This window comes from Ambystoma mexicanum, chromosome 3p (assembly GCF_040938575.1).
Source record: "Ambystoma mexicanum isolate Mex_15411 chromosome 3p, UKY_AmexF1_1, whole genome shotgun sequence".
Taxonomy (NCBI): Eukaryota; Metazoa; Chordata; class Amphibia; order Caudata; family Ambystomatidae; genus Ambystoma; species Ambystoma mexicanum.
This window is the reverse complement of record NC_090925.1, coordinates 445,105,457-445,123,917: the sequence shown is the minus strand read 5'-3', so window position 1 is coordinate 445,123,917 and position 18,461 is coordinate 445,105,457.

The following is an 18,461-nucleotide window of genomic DNA, read 5'->3' as shown; positions in this document are numbered from 1 at the left end:
CTGGGTGTCTCCCCCCCGGGTCGTAAGTGGCCATTTTTCATTTTTCTTCTTAGTTTAGTTAGTTAATATGGTTTTTGATAGTTTAATTAGGTAATGTAGGTTTTTATAGTTAGTTTAATTAGTTAATATAGTTTATAATTGCTTGTCTATTGTGCAATCATTTGACGGTGTGGTGCTTTGTGGCTTTTGAAAGTATCAACTGTCTGTTCCAGATGGGCCCTTCAAGCTTGTCTCGTGTATGTGTTTGCAGCTTGGGGTCCTGACTCACATAGGCCACTCCTGCTTCCCTTATCCATGGGCTCGCAAGGATGGTTCGGTGTAACGGTCATTTACACAAGGGCTTTGAACTGTCATATCTGTGGCCTATCTGCTGCTGTACTACTTGTGTTAACACCCCTAGTGGGGATTGTGGGGGTTTTATACACAGCATGTCTCTGATGAATTTGGGTGGGTTCATGATTGATGTGTCAATTAATTGATCTAGATTGTGATGTATGTTTTCTTTCCTGTATATGTGCTTGATGGTCTTCATGCTGTGGACAGTAGGCTGCACCCATTGCCTGTCAAAGTCACACTGATGGTGGGAGGAGTTCTGATGTAGGTCTCTAACATGGTCCAGTGACACACTGGGAACTTTCAAGTGTTATTTATATGTTTTTTGCCCTTTCTGCTCCAGTCCACCTTTGCCAGCAGACACAGGGCGAAGTACTCTAGAAAACGGGCTACGTTCGGTGGTGCAGACATGCGCATGTGTGCGCAAGCAGTAGCACAGGGCTTGTGCTCAGATGTCAAACAGAAGAAGATGTGTTTCCAGGAGCTCGAAGCAAGGTGAGCAGCACAAGGGGACCACACTGCAGCCAAGCTTCCACCAGGCAACTTGTACATGCATGCTGAGTAGCGCCACTGATGGGGAGCTTGCCCAGATATTGTTGTCGAAGCACACAGTACAGCTAAGATGCATTGAGGGACAAATGCCAAGTAGCTTGACTAGTTGTCAGGGGCACACGCAGGGGCCATCACACATATCCTCCAGTCCCCCCTGCTCCATAGAAGCTGAGTTATTCACACAGTAGCATTCCAAGCCAAGAACTTATACAGTGCACAGGGACACCCAGCGAGGCACTGACTCGTACGCAGTGCATGTCATTTGCATGTGCAAATTGCCACTTGCACTACATTTTGTAATCCACGGCTGCCAGGACACGACTAGTACTGAGTCGCACCTCACTATACTCGTCTAGCAGGTCAGCCAGGGACCATTCTATCATGTGTGATTATTGACGCATTGGTCTTCCATTTGCCGCGCGCCCACGTGCGCCTGCCTTACTGCATTGACAGTGTAGGAACCATCACTGGGGCAATCCAAGCAAACATATACGTACATAGCAGCTGACAACGTTGTTTGTTTGTGGAGAAGTTGCTTACTTTGGGGCAGGAATGTTGTTGTGTGTGTGTTGTAAACACACACAGATTAGTAACTCACGCTCTCTTTGCAGCATTGATCTGATCCTGTTGCCCGACCTGAGAGTGTGCAGGTAGGAGGCCAGCACTCACCCCAGAGATAAGTCTCTGTTTGTCTTGCATTTCTCTCATTTCTTACTATGTGCATGTAGAACATGTTTTCTCTGATTGAGTATGTGTTATTGTCAATAGTTGTATTTTGTATTTTGCCTACTTTCCCTTGCAAATCCAACCCCCCTCTCCTGCCCCTCTTTCCGCTTATCCTGAATACCAATGCCTGTCCAACCAATGGATCCCTGACCCTCTTTCCCCGCACGGTCTCGTAGGCCTGTGTAAGTTTTACCTTGCAGGTGCCCAGGCCACATAGGGGGTGGTTGGTTCATGCCACTCCTGCACCTGGAGACCGGAGCTGTGACACTACCCATCAGTTGTTGCATCCTCATTGTATGGTGTTTCCGGCAAAAGGTACCCTTCATGTTGATCAATTGGTGTACTGTGCTACCTTGGTAGTTCGATCATTCTGCTTGGACATGTGCCAGGAGTTTTCTATCCACTTCGAGTCATCTACTGGAGACTCTTCAAGAGTATTTTTTTGGCAAACGGCTTTTTACCTGGTTTGGGGGTTTGGCTCCTTGGAGTTGTCTTTGAATTGGTATTTTTTACAGTCAAGCCGGCCTCTGAGGGGGCTGGACCTTATTTACATGCAAGGTGGATCATGAAGACCAAGGGGTAGGGGGATACTGTAGCCAGGTAGGCTGAAAGCGAGAAGTCTACATACCCCAGACACACTTGTTCAGAAGGTCATGGTGATGTGTAGATGAGAGAGGGCCTTTTGTTGTTGGACAGTTAGCCTGGGCTACAGTGTTTGGCCACTCTCTGACAATGTCACTGTGGGGTACTATGTACATGATGTGTTCTGCTGGTCAATGGCTGTTCCTGTTTTTGTATTTACTTTTGAGGTGTCAGGGGATTTTTGTGGTTTGACATGCTGGGGTGTACACATGGGCAATGTTCACATGTGATGTGGATAGGACACTGAGGGTCACTTGATTTGACATGCATTTATTAAGTGCATGTCCCTACTGACACACACAGTTGCACAATGCTCCAGCACACGTACAACCACCCTTCCATGCCCACAGGTACACACATATTGCTTTCTCGGGCACGCTGTGTCCCTGCAGCGCATGATTAATTACCAATTAGGGATCCTGGACATGCATCAGTGGGAAAATTTGATTATTTGTCCTTTTTTTTTTGGTGTGATGCTCAAGGTGTATCTCCAACACAATGGCAGCTCACTGTGCTCTGTGCTGAGCAGTGTGTAGCAGGAGATGCACACAGCACACGGATTTGGGAGTGGCGATTTTGCATTGCCCCATTTGCACGTGAACAGGCATTCAGTGCTCTGTTGAAGCTACCACTGGTGTACAGCTTTTGTGTATGAGTTGGTATTTGTGGGAGATTGTTGGTCAGTCATTTCATCTGATTCGATGTCAGGCGTCATTGTCTCGGGCCACCTTCAATTTATCACTTTTTCTTTCATTTATTTGTCACTTCGTATCTTATTGGTCATGTGTTGGGCTTTTGCTATTGCATGCCATGTCATGGTGTGGCAGACAAGTGTGATGTGGGTTGGGAGGGGTTTGGTTGACATACCAGGGATTGTCATGGCCTGTTTTGCGGGGGGGGGGGTGTGATACACACCTTGCATGTGTTCCTTTTGGTCACACAGGATTGGTTGGGTTTAAGTAGCTAGGGATGCACACAATGTAGCACTTCCATGGCAACATTCTCAGGGTGGTAAGGTTGTGACAGTTGACTGTCTCTTCTTTGTCATCATCGATTGTCACCTGGTATGTGCCAGGCCTCTGTGCACTCCGCAGGGGTGGGAGTTTAGGTGAAAAATGTGGCCACAAGCTGGGTCCGGGCTGCCTTGCCATGTGCCCTATCCCCTCCCATGGGCAGCACCTGTGCCTGTGGTTGGGAATGTGGGGGCACCATCATGTCCACCGGTACAGCCTGCCGTGTTGCAACATTATGCAGGACACATGCTGCCACAATGATCCTGCACACTACTGGGGGTGCATGTAGTAGCTGCCCGCCAGAGCGGTGAAGGGAGTGGAAGCGTGATTTTAGCACTCCGAATGTGCACTCCACTATGCCCCTGGTTGCAATATGGGCAGCGTTGTCTTACCTGGGGTGGTGTGGTGGGGTTCTGGATTAGCGTCATCATGTGGTTGCTCAGAAGGTAGGAACTGTCCCCTGTGGAGGTGATAATGGTTGTGAATATTAGGGTTTGTGTATTTGTCTGTGTGTGACAGGCATGTGCACAGCCATTTGTACTCACCTAGGAGACATGTGTCGCCATGCTGCCCAGCTTCCAGGGCCCGGCTCAGGGCAGACATTCTGTATATGAAACTGTCACGGGTAGAGGCAGGGTAGTTTGCATAGACAGAGGTGATGATTCCCTTTGCATCGCATACGACTTGCACGTTGATGGAATGCCAGTGCTTGCGGTTTTGATAGATGTGCTCAGTGGCCGTAGTTGGATGTAGGGCCACATGGGTGCAATCTATGGCACCAAGCACTTTGGGGAAGTGTGCCACCCTGTAAAAGTCCTGGACCACGACCTACCTTTCTGCGGGTGTTCTGGGCATGTATATGTGCCTGTGGACTAAGGGGCGCGCAGTCATGATTGCCAACACCTGGAATAGGCAGCGTGACTGCGTGGCCTGTGAGACCCCAACCACTATGGCAGTTGTCCGCTGAAATGACCCAGTGGCCAAAAATTGCAGGACATTGAACACCTTCTCCAAAGGGCTCAATGCTTGGGAGCACAGGGTGGGGATAAAGGTCATCTTCCGACTCCCTGACCAGGTCTAGGATGATACGAGGTGGAAACCTATACCTGCCATAGACCTGGTCGTCAGGCATCCCAAAAAGGTTAGTCCGGGGGAAAGAAATGCAGGCCCTGGCTATTCTCCTCCTCCTGCGGTTTCCCCCGATCAGTGTTGCGACAAATGGGGCATTCATCGTAGCTGTATATACTTGTTTGTTGTTTGCGCGCACTTTTATACTGTGCGCGGGGACGCTTCCGCCTGCCTTCATGTGGCAGACGTGTTGACGCCTGTGTGTGTCTTTGAGCATGCGCGGTTTTCCTGTATTCGATTCCATGAATACGTGTTGTACTCGTGCGTTTGGGCATTCCGTGTATTTCCCTGCAGTACTTCCCCAGTTACGCCTTCTTTTTCACGCGTTGTTCCCCATTCCGTGTGTTACGCCCCGTGGCCCTCCCCCTTTTTGGTGTGTGCGCCGACGTTGTGCGCTTTCACTGTGCGCGTCGTGCATGGCGTTCGGGATGTTTCAATGACGTGTGTGCCCATGTGCGCCACGCACAGATTTGGCGCACATCCCGAGGGAAACACGCGCAGGGCCTTCCATGAATCGGACGCGTGCACCTGCTTTTTCACGCTTGCACCAAGATTTTCAACGCACATTGGTTACATGAATTAGCCCCTTAGTGTTTACCCAGTCCATTCTAAGGATAACTTTAAAAGCCATTCTGATAGCTTGACAGTCAATTCCGTTTTTCTCTTGTGTTTGCTGGGGGAAAGTGGGATTGATATTCTGTTGAATTCTGCCTTTCCTGAATATCTGCTCTCTCCTCCTATCTCTTTACATTGCCTTTTGGGGGGTTGAGGGGTGAACAGGGGGAACCTTTAACCACAGTGCTATCCTATCTGAAACCACACACATGTATTATTTTCTGTGCTGAATTGTTTGCTCTTTGTTACTCCTTGTGTAAAGAGATCATTCAGTGTTACATCACCCCATTGGTGATTGTTGTGTACCTATTAAGACATATTGTGATAACATTTTAAATACATAAATAAATCTTTACCTTTGCAAACCAGCCTAATTCCTGGTTCAGTGTGACCGGGGGGGGGGGTTCCAGGAGAAGGGTGTGATATGAGTGGTATATCGTTCAGAATAAAGAACTTTTAGACAAAAATAAATAAGGATTTCAGTTGTGGACTGCATGCTAGGTGTTGACTTGGGTGTGTGCCGGATTGAAATCACTTACACCCTTGCCTACTCCCACCGCCTCCTTTGAGGTGGGGCGACCATGGGTGGGGCCGGTAAGGCACAGGTGAACCACTCGCCGTATGCAGTGTAGGCACCATCCGTTTGTAGCCATATATCCATGTCAATTTCCCCCCATACCGCTTGGCAATCCTCCGCCATCCTTGCCATAAATTCTTCATTGTTTCACCCCCATGCGAAACCACGAAACTCGTAAACGCTTTCCTTATTACGTCCAGGTATTTCAATAATGCTACACACCTCTGAGGAAACTTCTCGCAATAATCACTCGCATGTATAAGAAATGTTGACTCCAATTGTAAATTGTGACCGTCACCTTTGGTCTTGTGGCCAACTCCTGCTCTTCATCCTTGGACCCTTCTTTTGCTCTCACCTCCCTGTGCAGGAGTTCCACAAACTCACCTGCCCATATTTTTTCTTTTGTCGCCACAATCAAAAGCGCACCCAGTTTCTTTTTCGTGCCCATATAAGACATCCTTTTGTCTTTCCCTGCACCCTCCGCAGTTCTCTCCTTTGGAACCTCAATCAAACACTGGGCCACAGGCTGTTAGGGAGAATTATCTTATAAGGCTAATTTCCCAAACCTAGTGAGTCCCCCAGAAACTTTGCTCGATTTTTGGGGTTTGTTTTTTTCTCCTGCAAAGAGTGAGACTCTTTTCCTCCCACTCTTAGGCATGATTTGAGGTATGTCTCTGACTTTTTGTGTGCTTATGGGCTATGGGGTCTTTTACTCCATAGGGTATCATCTGTTTTTTGTGTATGTGTTACACAGCACCCTCAGTGCAGTAACGCAGGGGTGTCATAGTGACCCCCAAACAAAGACTCCATACCCTGGGACTGACTACTGTCTTCCAGGGCATGTAAAGTCACCATTGACTTTACTAGTCCAAAATTGTGAACAGAACCAGTACAAACCATCATATTGTGGAAGTACTGGAAGGGGTTAATTCGTCTGCCCCTGGGTCTGTTTTCAAGACGGCACTGTCCAGTCCCCCCTTGTTGAGTTTCTGGCTGGTGGCAGTGGTTACCACGCAAAATATTACACCGGAATGTTTCCTATGGGATTTTCCCATCGATTTTAAACGCACCACTTTTTGGTGCAATGTTAAAGATACCGCTGGTTTATTTATTTAATATTAAATCAACGGTTGGATATTTTCGCCAGAACTCTTTTCTAAAATGGCGTTTGTGTCCGTCTCTGTAACTCCAACCAAGGTCGGGCCCTTTGTTCCACTTTTTGGCGGGTTTCTCCACAGAAGACCTCCAAATGGTGCCACTCTGTCTGGGTTCCAAAGGATGTGTGGGGAGGGGAATTGGCACCCTGGACTGCGTTGCCTTAGCACTCATGTCACACTCTGTTCTGATTGGCCCAGTGGTGAGCCGCCCGGCTCACCACTTAGCATGTTTGAGTGACAGCTAGGCTGTTGAATGGGGGTTTTTCTGTATAAAAGCAGGGCTTTTGGGACTGGAACTTCAGAAGGCGCCACAGGACCTAAGAATCCGAAGAGGGAAGAAGCTGAGCCATCTGCAACAACGACACCACTGGTGGAGCCCTGCTGCAATGAACTCACCACTTTCCCAACGACAAGAAAAGATCTTCTGCTGGACAAGTCTTCTTCCATTGAGCTGGTGGGATCAACCAGTTCGCCCCTTTCACCTTCCAAAGACGTCTCTTTGTCAAATCGCCCGTGCCAACCACCCCGTCGGCTGGATTGCCAAGCTTCACCACTTTGACCGCGAATAAAAGGAACGCACCTTTTTAACAGAGGAACTCCACGGCTGGTTTCATCCCTGTGCAGTGCATCGACTCCAAATTTCCTCCTCAAAGAGATCCTCTCTTCCCCTGGTTAAAACAACAAACTGCAACCACTGCCAGGAACAACTGCCACCACTGGAGATTCCTCTCTCTTTAAGGTACTGTGTTCTGCCTGGCCTCCCTTTCCACGGATTGCTAAAGGTGACCCTTAATTCCTTGGCTTTCCAGCTGGGTTGGCCCCAGACCTTCTAGCTTTACTTCTTGAATCACCCCAACCTCTTTTGAACATTCTGCAAAGACTTTTAGTGCATTTTAAACTGTGTGATCTGGGGCACATTTTGCTTTGCTCCATTTAAAGTGAACCTGGCCTAAGAACTTTGTCTCTACAGTGTACACTGCCTTTGCTCCCTTGCTTTGAACTTCTAAAAGTGTTGTGAACTGTTTATTTTTATGCCCTGCCTTTTTCTCTCCCTTTAACTTAACTATTGGAGTGCCATCTAGGTTACGCACTCACATCTGTTTTAACAAATAGTGATGTTTTAACTCTGACTTGTCTAATAGTTATCAAGGGAGGTGTTTATACTTTACTAGACTTTGTTTTAACTTGCTTTTGATTTGGAATGCTAGTGTATTGCCTAAAGTGTGTTTTAAATAAATAATTATATACTTTTGATACAACGCTCTTGTCAGTGTTTGTTTGCTCTACTGTGTTTTTAGCCCTATTGTGTATACTCTATATACTGCCCTAATCTTCTTGAGAGAGGTCTGACTGCTCAGCCACAGCTACCAGGTAGATCTGGGTGGTGCAGACTGCTACCAATTGGGTTGATTGCTTACTCCTGTAGTCTTAATCTTCTTGCAGTGGTCCCCAAGGGAACTGCACAGGATTCTGCCTAACACAGGCTCCGCCACCTTGTAAGGTTGAACTTTCACCGAGAAGACACTCCTTCCACTCGACCTCACCAGGCACCCACAGTCAGAGTCTCCCTCTCCTCACCTGTCATCTGCGCCCCAGCTCCCTCCCTACGCAACCCCAACCTTGTACCCCACCTAATCCATGCTGCTGACAACCCCCATTCCTGCTTACCTCTTTGTGCCCCGCCGTCACCTAGCCGCAGAATCCTGGCCTCTACTCTGACACTCCTCCCCTCCTTTCTCACCGGGTTCCTGATGGGGGGGGGGGGGAACATCAGCAGAATCCCCAGCCAATTTCCCAGCCATCCTCTTGTGCTTCTGATCCCTCCAACCCCAGCTTCCCCTTCAAACCTTAGAATCCTCCTCACCCTTTCCATCCCCTGGAACCCATTTCGCTCCTCCTCCCTCCAATGCACAATGTTCTCCTATTCCGAATCATCCTCCCGCGTGAAATACTTGTATTTGTATGTGTTTATTCATAACGTGCACCGTCCGGCCCAGGGGCATCAGGGCGCAACTTGAGCAAATATATATACATATCATATATACATAAATAGTTATATACATGAATAGTAAGCAGACATAGATATATACATAAATTACAGCAGCAGTTAGCAAGGTGAAGCATAGAGACAGAAAATGTACAACGTGCAGAGATCAATGGATAGATATGTGGTAGCAAAGGTGGATCGATAGACATAGTAATACAGAAGTTCCGCAGGTAAATATGCTGTGTTTAAGAAATTAACAAAGTAGTTGGAGGCAGCAGGCTGACAGGCGGTGGTGTATAGCACAAGTCAAGGAGTGCCTCAATTCTGATCAAAGAGCCAAGATTTCGTTTTCAACTTGAATGTGTTCAATGAGTCTTCAGATCTGATGGTGACAGGGAACCTGTTCCACAGCTTGGAGGCTAGGACAGGGAAGCTGGCGTCCCCTGCTTTTTGGAGTTTGAACCTTGGAATCGATAGGCTATAGATCTGGGCAGTTCTTTGCGGTCGGGTGGAGGAATGGAGGGAGAGCCAGTTGCAGAGGTGGGGGGGGGCTTGTTGGCAAGGCATTTGTGCTTGAGGGCAAGAGTTTTCAATTTGATTCTCTGCTTGACCGGTAGCCAATGTAGGTTAGTTCTGGATTTGGAAATGTGGTGGTTTCTAGGAATGTTTAGGGCTGCCCTAATGGCATTGTTCTGGGTGATTTGTAGTTTATTCAGATTCCCTTGGCTAGTCCCTAAGAAGAGGGCACTACAATAGTCAATTTCCGACATAATGATCGTTCTGGCAAGGGTGACGCTGTTCGGGGTAGTCAGAAAACAGTGATGGACAAAGTAAATCGCCCTACGCTGGTTGCAAATTGTACAAACTACTGATTTTGTGTTATTAATTAAAGTGTATTGGGTGCTTTATATGTGTCACACTTGGGTACTTAAGGCAGGCCTATAAAATAGCATGCAAAATTAGCAGTGACAGTGTTTTACAGCTGGGCAGGATGCAGCGCTACGTTTGGCCGCACGCTGGCAACAAACACATCAGATGGACATGAAACATGATCTCAGGTTTATTGAACTTCAAAAGGTGAAGGTTGGCAGAAGAGGAGGCAACATAGAAATTGGACTGTGGAGGCTAAGGGATTGCGCAATAACATTCCTGGGTGTGGTGTGTATGCAAAGGAATGTTGTACAGAACTGATAGTGTTACATGGTGAGCTCTTTAATGTGATTGGTGGATGCGTGTGTGAATGTTTACCAGTACTGAATCAGGGGGTGCTGAAAAGAAGATAGTGGAAAGGGAAGAAGGACTGCACCTGCTTTACTGGTTTGTGGCCCTCGCGGTACTTGGGGATGCACAAGTGCCACATTCTACCGTTTTCAGCATGCTGTCCAAGGGAATGGGACAGTGGGGATTATCGCTACTGAGGGTGTGGTTTACAGGAAGGGGTGTTAATACTTTTTTCCATTACTGTGCGTAGATAGCCGGGCTGACATGGTTGCCATTACTTGCAAAGGTAATGTAGCGTAGCAGAAATTGTTCCAAAATCAATTACAGCTCAAAGCTACGTGGGCCGCTACTCTGATCTGAAAAGCTACAAACAGAATGCAGAGCAGTTCTGGGTGTGACCGTTTGTAGGGCTGCTGCGGAGACCTTGCAACTGGCAAAGACGCCTACATTGAACCAAATACATACATGTGCACTGGCACATTGTGGGGTGTTTGTAAGTGTGTATTTTCCCAATAACACTCCATAGATTGCAGAACATTGTACCTTTCCACTGTCCGAGGGTCTGGATCGTGTCCGCGATATAAGGTCCCATGGTGATGTTGTGAATGTTCTTGATTGGGACGGCTGTCCGCAAGATGAGTTTTGGGTGGAATACTTTGTACGCATGTGCATAGGTGTCCTATGCACAGCGTTTGGATCTCTGCACTTATTCATAGTGCAACACATGTGTGCTGACCATTTTGGGACAAGCTGGGTGTTTGTAGGGTACAGCAGGTGGGATATGTATGTGTACAGCTACCTATAAGATGTGGATGGGCAGCTCAAACTACTACTTAAAGTTTGTCACAAGTTTCTTCACATATGCTGGACAGTGGAGGTGTTACCAGGAGACAGAGGAAGAGATACGCAAGCGTGTACTTGTGCAACTGACAAAAGTCCGCTCCCACAACTAGTTATAGGTGGTTCACAAGATGAGGAAATGTGGTTCATACTGGTGTGGTACGGATGCCTCCATTGTGATTGCGAGTAGGCCGGGCAGGATCGGTGTCCGTAGGACACGTCCCTTTTGCTTAATTGTGGTCATTCCCACCAGTACTCTGCGCCGCTGAGTCACAACAGCATTTTAAAAACAAAGGAGAAGCCACATATAGATTCAGGAACAATTTACATATAAAACTTAATTTGCACACATTCATACTATTAGGAAAGGGAAGGGGTAGCAGAAGTGGATCAATATTGTGGGAAATTGGGGATTTGCACAAGTTGGTCGTGAGGAGAGGAAGGGATTGAGGTATCATCGTAAAGTATTTCATCACACGGATTTTGAGGAGATGGCTGGCTATGAAATGGGGAGGGTGTACACGTGCAGGTTGGGCAGTGATATTTTATTTTGTCCATAATATGTCCTTGTACATAATATTTTAAGGCAGCAAAATTGTTCATCAAATTCTTCCATTTTGGCTTCCAGGCTACCCAGTTTGCTATTTATAGAGTTTCTTTCCTTTCCTGTGTTCGTATGTTGTTGTGGAAGGGGTGCCACTTGTGCTGCATTGCTTTCCTTTCCAATATGTTCTCTTAAAGAAAACAAAATCTATTAGGTGTACATGAAGCAATAGATATTGCATATTTCACATTTCAGACTGTGGTGCATACCATTCGGGTTACTATCGTAAGTAATTTTGTCAAGAGGGAAATTCTTTTCCAGCCACTCTAAGGTGCTTGCCATTGCTGCATACAAAAAGAAACATTATGCTTGTCTACCATTATATACTGCACCACCCGTGCAATTATCAAACAAACTTTAGTGTGCTTACTACGTTGTAGTGGCGTTCTGATCTTAGTACTTTCCAGTCCTTACTATGACCGTTTGTTCTTTGTTCCTATATAAAGCAGCAGTGCGGTATGATTACTGAAGACAGATATCATTTCTCTTATTGGTGCATATCATCATGGTGCACTCCCAATGCCTTTGTTCTGTTCCTTTCATAAGTACACAGTTTCCAGACCTACTATATTTTCCCTTGCAATTCACGTATATGGTGCAGTTTGTATATGTTCCTTGTGTTTGCTGAATGGTACAGGTTGGATGCCACCCAATGTCCACAACCAGATACATACTCCGTGACTGCTGTGCGCATTAACATAGAGCCAGCGGGTTCAGTATGTTGTACGGTACATGTTTACAAACTAAGAGTATCCTGGTAAAAACCTATAAAATTCAGTGAAAAAACGTTGATAAAGAGACATTCTGGTTAAGTTGTGCTACTAAAGGCCTATCAAATTCAGTGAAAACACATTGTTTAAGGGATGTTATGGTTCAGTTGCCCTAAGAAAAACCTATCAAATTCTGTGCAAAAAGTTTGTTAAAGGGACATTGCAGTTACTCTGTAGTAATACCAACCTAGCCATATTATGGTTAAATGTGAAACCGGAAACCCCCAGAAATTAGCTAGTTATGGTAAACTAAGCAACCATAACTCGAGCCACCACTGTGCACTGCTAAGACTAACACCTATGACCAAAAGAGCCAGGGCTACAGTCTCCTTAGTCCCCTCCAGCAACGCCTCTGCTTGTTGGAATCACAATGGGTCTACATACAGATCAACAACATTGCAGCTACATGCTCTGCTCTCAGCACCTTCAAATGACATTGCAGAATTGTTATAGCATGTTCTCTGACCATTGAATTTGGAGCAGGGATAATTCAACAAGTTCACAGCGAGGAATGAAAATCAATATATTTACACTAGTGAGCAGGACTTCTGAGTTATTGTTTATGATGTGTTATAGTTTTTGCAGGTCCTTAACACTGCTTGCTACATCTTCATAGAGTAAGGTATGCAACAAGGAGGGTATATGTTTTGGAATATTTTGAACCACTCTGCTGTGCTATGCTACATCACTTTACTGCATTGGTGCAAGAAACAGCACAAAATGGCTGTGCTGACTTCGGCGCGGGCCGAGATCTCTAAACTGCGGTTTTGTAATAACCAGAAAATGGCTGTACCCCCTGCCACACGCATTTCAGGTGGGGTGAGACAGAATACTCACTGCAGGAATGTGCCAGTGCACTCTGCAACCTTTAACATGGAGTGAAGTGAAAGAGGCAGTATGATTTTGCTGAAAACCCAAAATGTCTCTTTAAAATGACACTTTCTCAACTGTAAAAGTGCTGCTTGGTGCTAAATTAATCAATTTCTCATGAACCACTGTGATTAAAAAGGCCCTGCAATGCCCAGGATCATTCATTGTGTCTCAGAGGAACCTGGCCTCATTTGAATGACAGCGCCTGTCAAATGTATCCTTGAAAAATCAACGCAGGGCTTTGTTTTCATTTTACAAGGGAAACACATCTATTTCATTTGCAACAGTATCAAGAAGCAGCTGTCCAGAGAAAGACTCTAAATAGATGCCTGTAACTGTATCCATTCTGCAAAACAACTACAGCACTCAAGAAAAGAACTATAGCTGCACAAAGTGTATATTTGCTGGAGATGACAACCAAATTTAAAGAAATAGTAAAATGTGCTTTTTCCTGAATGAAGGGGGAAAATCGCCTATTTAAATGTACATTGTTGTGTAAAGGCTTGATTACTTAGAAATGTAAAATAATGGGTTACTGGGAAAAATACACCTATAAGCTATTTTAATTCTATAGGTTTAAAGTTAGGATTTAAAAGGAGAAAATCAAAGCTAAAACACAGGCTGAGTTGGCAAACTATATTTAAAAAAAACTTGCTCTGCCAGTTGCTAGCCCTGAGAAAGGGTGATACCTCATAAACTTCTGGAACAGGAAAGTGGCTAATTGCTAGCTTGGAGGCTTTGAATATCCAGGACAAAGGGACTTCCCAAGTCACATGAGACATTCGCCTTTGCTCCAGGCTTGGCAGGCTGAGACTCTCACTTGTCAAGTGTGAGTGGCAGTAAACTTCAATCAAAAGAGAGGCCCCTCATCCTGCTTCAAAGGAATTGACATTTGCTTGCAGTTGGGGAAAAGAAAAAAAAATGATTAAGTGACAATAGACTTCCTTTGCTTTTAAAAAGCCTATTTTGCATCTGAACTTCAAGATATTTAACTTTACAGCAAGAATGAGGAAAACTATGAAAAGTGTGTAGTTTTAAATCTGTTATGCTCTTTCTTTGAAAATTTGGTAGAAGTCATTACTGCATAAGGAACAGAAGTTGTAAAGAATGACAGATTGTGGGGAGAGTATTGATATTGTGCACATAACATTTTGTGCACACATTCCAGGGGTAAATGTGGATCTGTGTACAAAGTTGGGAAAGTGTAGGCCAAATCTTTCATGGTTAAAATTGCCAAAATGTTGCAGAAAGGCTAAACCAAGTCCCACATACTGGGGGTTTGGATTGAAATGTGACCCACAAAACATGTAACCTATGTATCTAATGTTATCAGAGGTTATAATGTTAAATGGTAAATGTATAGTGCCTCCTTTATATTTATATTGACCTAAGCCTAGTCGCTCTACGAGGAAAACCTTGTTGCAAAGTTCCGATTTTAAGATGACTTCGCCACCATTTCAAGATTTCATTTTGATTTCCACTCGTGTGTTTCTTCGTTCTAAAATGGTGGACTATGTTTTCAGCTTGCAACTAGGCTTCTCGACCTTTGAGTTCTGTAAATGTTTAGACTGTCCAAGAGCCGACTGTTTAGACTAGGCAATAAGGCCTTGCACTGCATATGAACTATTGTTTAAGTGTTGTCTGTGCTCACAAGACTCATCCTTGAATACACATTGGGAACAATGAAGAACAAACCTTGAGCTTAGACACAGGCCAAACTACATTGTGCAGGAATGTACAATAAGGCTTACTGCAGGATTTGAGAACATACATCGCCATTGTGCCACCACGGAAATGCAAACCTATGTAATCCCTTGAATAATATTGTATGATCCGTATGTGGACTAAGCAAGAACTTTAGACCACAAGTTATTAACGTGAGGAGATGCTGGACAATATGACTCAAAATTGTATAAAAGAACAAACGTTTGATGTCCAGCTCTCTCTCACCTCTCTCTGTCGGGCTGGTACACATTGCAGGGTGTTGAGAGCCAGATAGCTATCTGTGTCACTTTGTAAAGTGTACAGTAATAAAAGATCTGTTTATATTTTCAGGCCGTGATTGCTGTATTTCCTTTGTGGTACTCAGCCTCGATATTTCCTTGTTCTTTCAATAACTGTATAAATATGTATTTGTGGGAACATTTGATTTTGGTTCCAGTAGCTAGGGGAGGTTTCTAGTCATGGTAAAAATTATCCCATAAACATGACATCCCTTTCTGTGATCCAATCAATGAAGAGCAAGGTGAAAACTATGCACTTGCCCAATCCTAGCATCATGGGTCTGGGTAGTAACTTTGCCCCTGCCATATACTTTAGTGATGTCATTTGGCATGATAAATAAGGGAACCTGACAACACACACACTGATTCCTGACTTTCTTCGTGATTTCCTGTGTAGCGTCTTGTTCATGATTCATTCATCCTGCTTGATCCTGATTTCAGATTTCATTGCAAAGCCAAGGCCTATGCATTTCTGAGCCCTTTTCAGCTAGGCCTCAAATTTTAAAAATCCCAAAAACCCAAGGGAAGCATCCTGATCCAACCTGGCTTGCTACTGTTAGATGCATGCTTGCAAACTCGCCATCCCACTGATCTCCAGTTTCCATTAACCAGAAGGGCCAGTCCAGTGCAGTCCGGTGACCAGAACAACCTAGATTGCAAAAACAAGATTGCAATAAAGACTCTGACAATGTTACAAGTTATGAAGGTAAGGATAGGATGGTTTAGAGATTGGGATAAGACAAGGCAAGGCAAGGTATGCTATGGTTTTCTATGATTCCTATTAATACTTACAGTCCACTTTAATTTAGGATTCAGGACGGTCAAGGGTTAAGGTCATCACACGGATCGGGTCTAACCAAGGACAGCTGGGCAAATCGGGCGGGACAGGATTTCCTGTCCTTACCAGGTGAAAATAATAAATCCCAGAAATCCAGCAATGCTGCTGAGGGACTCAGTAGGTAAGGGAAATTAGCCTTTCTGGAGAATTCTCCCTAACAATCGCCCCCCCCCAGACTCAAGGACAGTAGGTTTTAATCCACTCCTGGATTAATCTCTTCCCCTATTCGGTTAAAAACATCCTAGAGAGCCCATCAACATTTTGGTGGTGACATCCTGCTCTGTGCTCAATGGTGAAATCAAACCCTTGCAGGCAGATTGACCATCTTTGAAGTTTTGGATTCTCCCCTTTCATTTGCATTAACCATCTCAAAGGTTGGTGTTCAGTTTGAATCACAAAAGTAGACCCATACAAGTATGGTCTAACCTTCTTCAACGACCACACAATGGCAAAACATTCACGCTCTATGGTTGCCCACCTTGTTTCTGGTTCCTTCAGTTTCCTACTGATAAAGCAAATGGGGTGCTCCCTACCTTCCTCATCCAGTTGACTAAGGACTGCACCTATACCTGCATTGCATGCATCTGTCTGCACAATGAAGGGTTGGTGATAATCAGGAGCTCTTAGGACTGGAGCTTGACAAAGGGATTTCTTCAGGCTTTCAAAGGCTTGTCTGCACTCCTCATTCGATTTAACCTTTTTAAGGAAGTTTGGAGAGGAGATTACAGTTAAAGGGAGAAGCTATGGTCCCATAGCTGTAGTACCCATTGAGACCTAGGAAGGCTCTTACTTGGGTTTGAATAGTAGGGGTGGCCCAGTTTTGTACAGCTTGTACTTTGCTAGGCAATGCCCTTATTTCACCTCCTCCTACCTCATGACCAAGGTAGACCACTTTTCTCTGACCAATTTGACATTTGCTTGCCTTATTGGTCAGATGGGCCTTCTCAAGAGCCTGCAAAAGATATCCTAAGTGACCAACATATTCTTTCCATGTAGGGCTGAACACTGCAATGTCATCCAAGTATGCCATGCAGAAGTCCTCCATACCATTCAGAACTTGATTGACCATCCTTTGGAATGTAGCAGGTGCATTCTTTAGTCCAAAAGGCATAACCTTAAACTGGTAGAGGCCTGCTGGGGTTGAGAATGCAGTTTTCTCCTTGGCATGGTCTGTCAGGGCTATTTGCCAATAGCCTGACGCTAGATCAAATATACTGAGGTACTTGGCTGAACTAAGTCTATCCACCAGTTAATCTGTCCTTGGCAAAGGATGGGCACATGTCTTTGTGACTGCATTTAGAGCTCTATAGTCCACACATAATCTCAACTCCTTGGATCCTGCCTTTGGTACTAGAACCACTGGACTAGACCATGGACTGGTAGAGGGCTCTATAACCCAGAGATCAAGCATCTTGTTGACCTCTCCTTTGATGTGGGATCTCACATGTTCTGACATTCTGTAACCTCTGCTTTTCACAGGTAAACAGTCACCATTGAGAATATCATGCTAGACCCAAGGGGTCAAGACTGCTGAAAATGAAACAGGGAGGCAAACTGATTTAACAGAACTTTGTACTCCTCTTGTTGCTCAGATGTCAGTTGAGAAGAGAGATTGACTCCTTCTATGTTCTCATCCAAAGGTTGGCCTCTGAGGAGGTCAGGTAGAGGTTCACTCTCCTCCTCCTCTTGAGTTGAAGCTAGAAGCAAAGCTCCCACTTCTGGTATCGAGACATATGCCTTCAAACGGTTGGTGTGAAAGACTCTGGGAGCCTCCTTAGGTCTGCCTAAGTCCACCAACTAGTTCACCTCTCCAGGTTTGCCCCAGAGCCTTGAAGGGTCCTATCCATTTGTCCTGCAAGGCCCTCTGCCTTGTTGGCAACATAACTAATACAAGCTGGTCTTGAGTAAACTCAACCATGCCGGCCTTCTGGTCATGCCAATGTTTGACCAGAGCCTGACCTGCTTTTAAGTTATCACTATCTTCTGCCATCATGTGTGACATTCTCCTCCAGAGACCTATCACATAGTCAGTCACTCTGACTGGCTTGGCGGAAGGAACACTCTCCAACCCCTCCTTAATCAGGGCCAATGGACCTCTGAATGGATGGCCTTAGAGAAGTTCAAAGGGACTGTAGCCAACTCCCTCCTGAGGGACTTCTCTATAAACAAAGAGAAGGCATGGCAGTAGAAAGTTCCACTTTCTTTTAAGGGGTTCCTCTAAAGCAACTATTCTGCTCTTCATAGTTCGATTAAACCTCTCTACCAGTCCATTTGTCTGTGGATGGTAGGCTGTAGAGAACTTGTAAGTGACACCACAGTTCTTCCACATAGCTTGCATGTAGTGGGCTATAAAATTGGATCCCCTGTCGGATATCACTTCCTTAGGAATCCCTACTCTGTTAAAAATACCAAGTAGAGCCTTAGCCACAGCCTGAGCCGTAACTGTCCTCATAGGTATAGCCACAGGATACCTAGTTGCATGATCTACTACAACCAGGATAAACCTGTTTCCTGAAGATATGGGAGGGTCGAGGGAACCAACAATGTTGATGCCCACCCTCTCAAAAGGAACTCCCACCACTGGG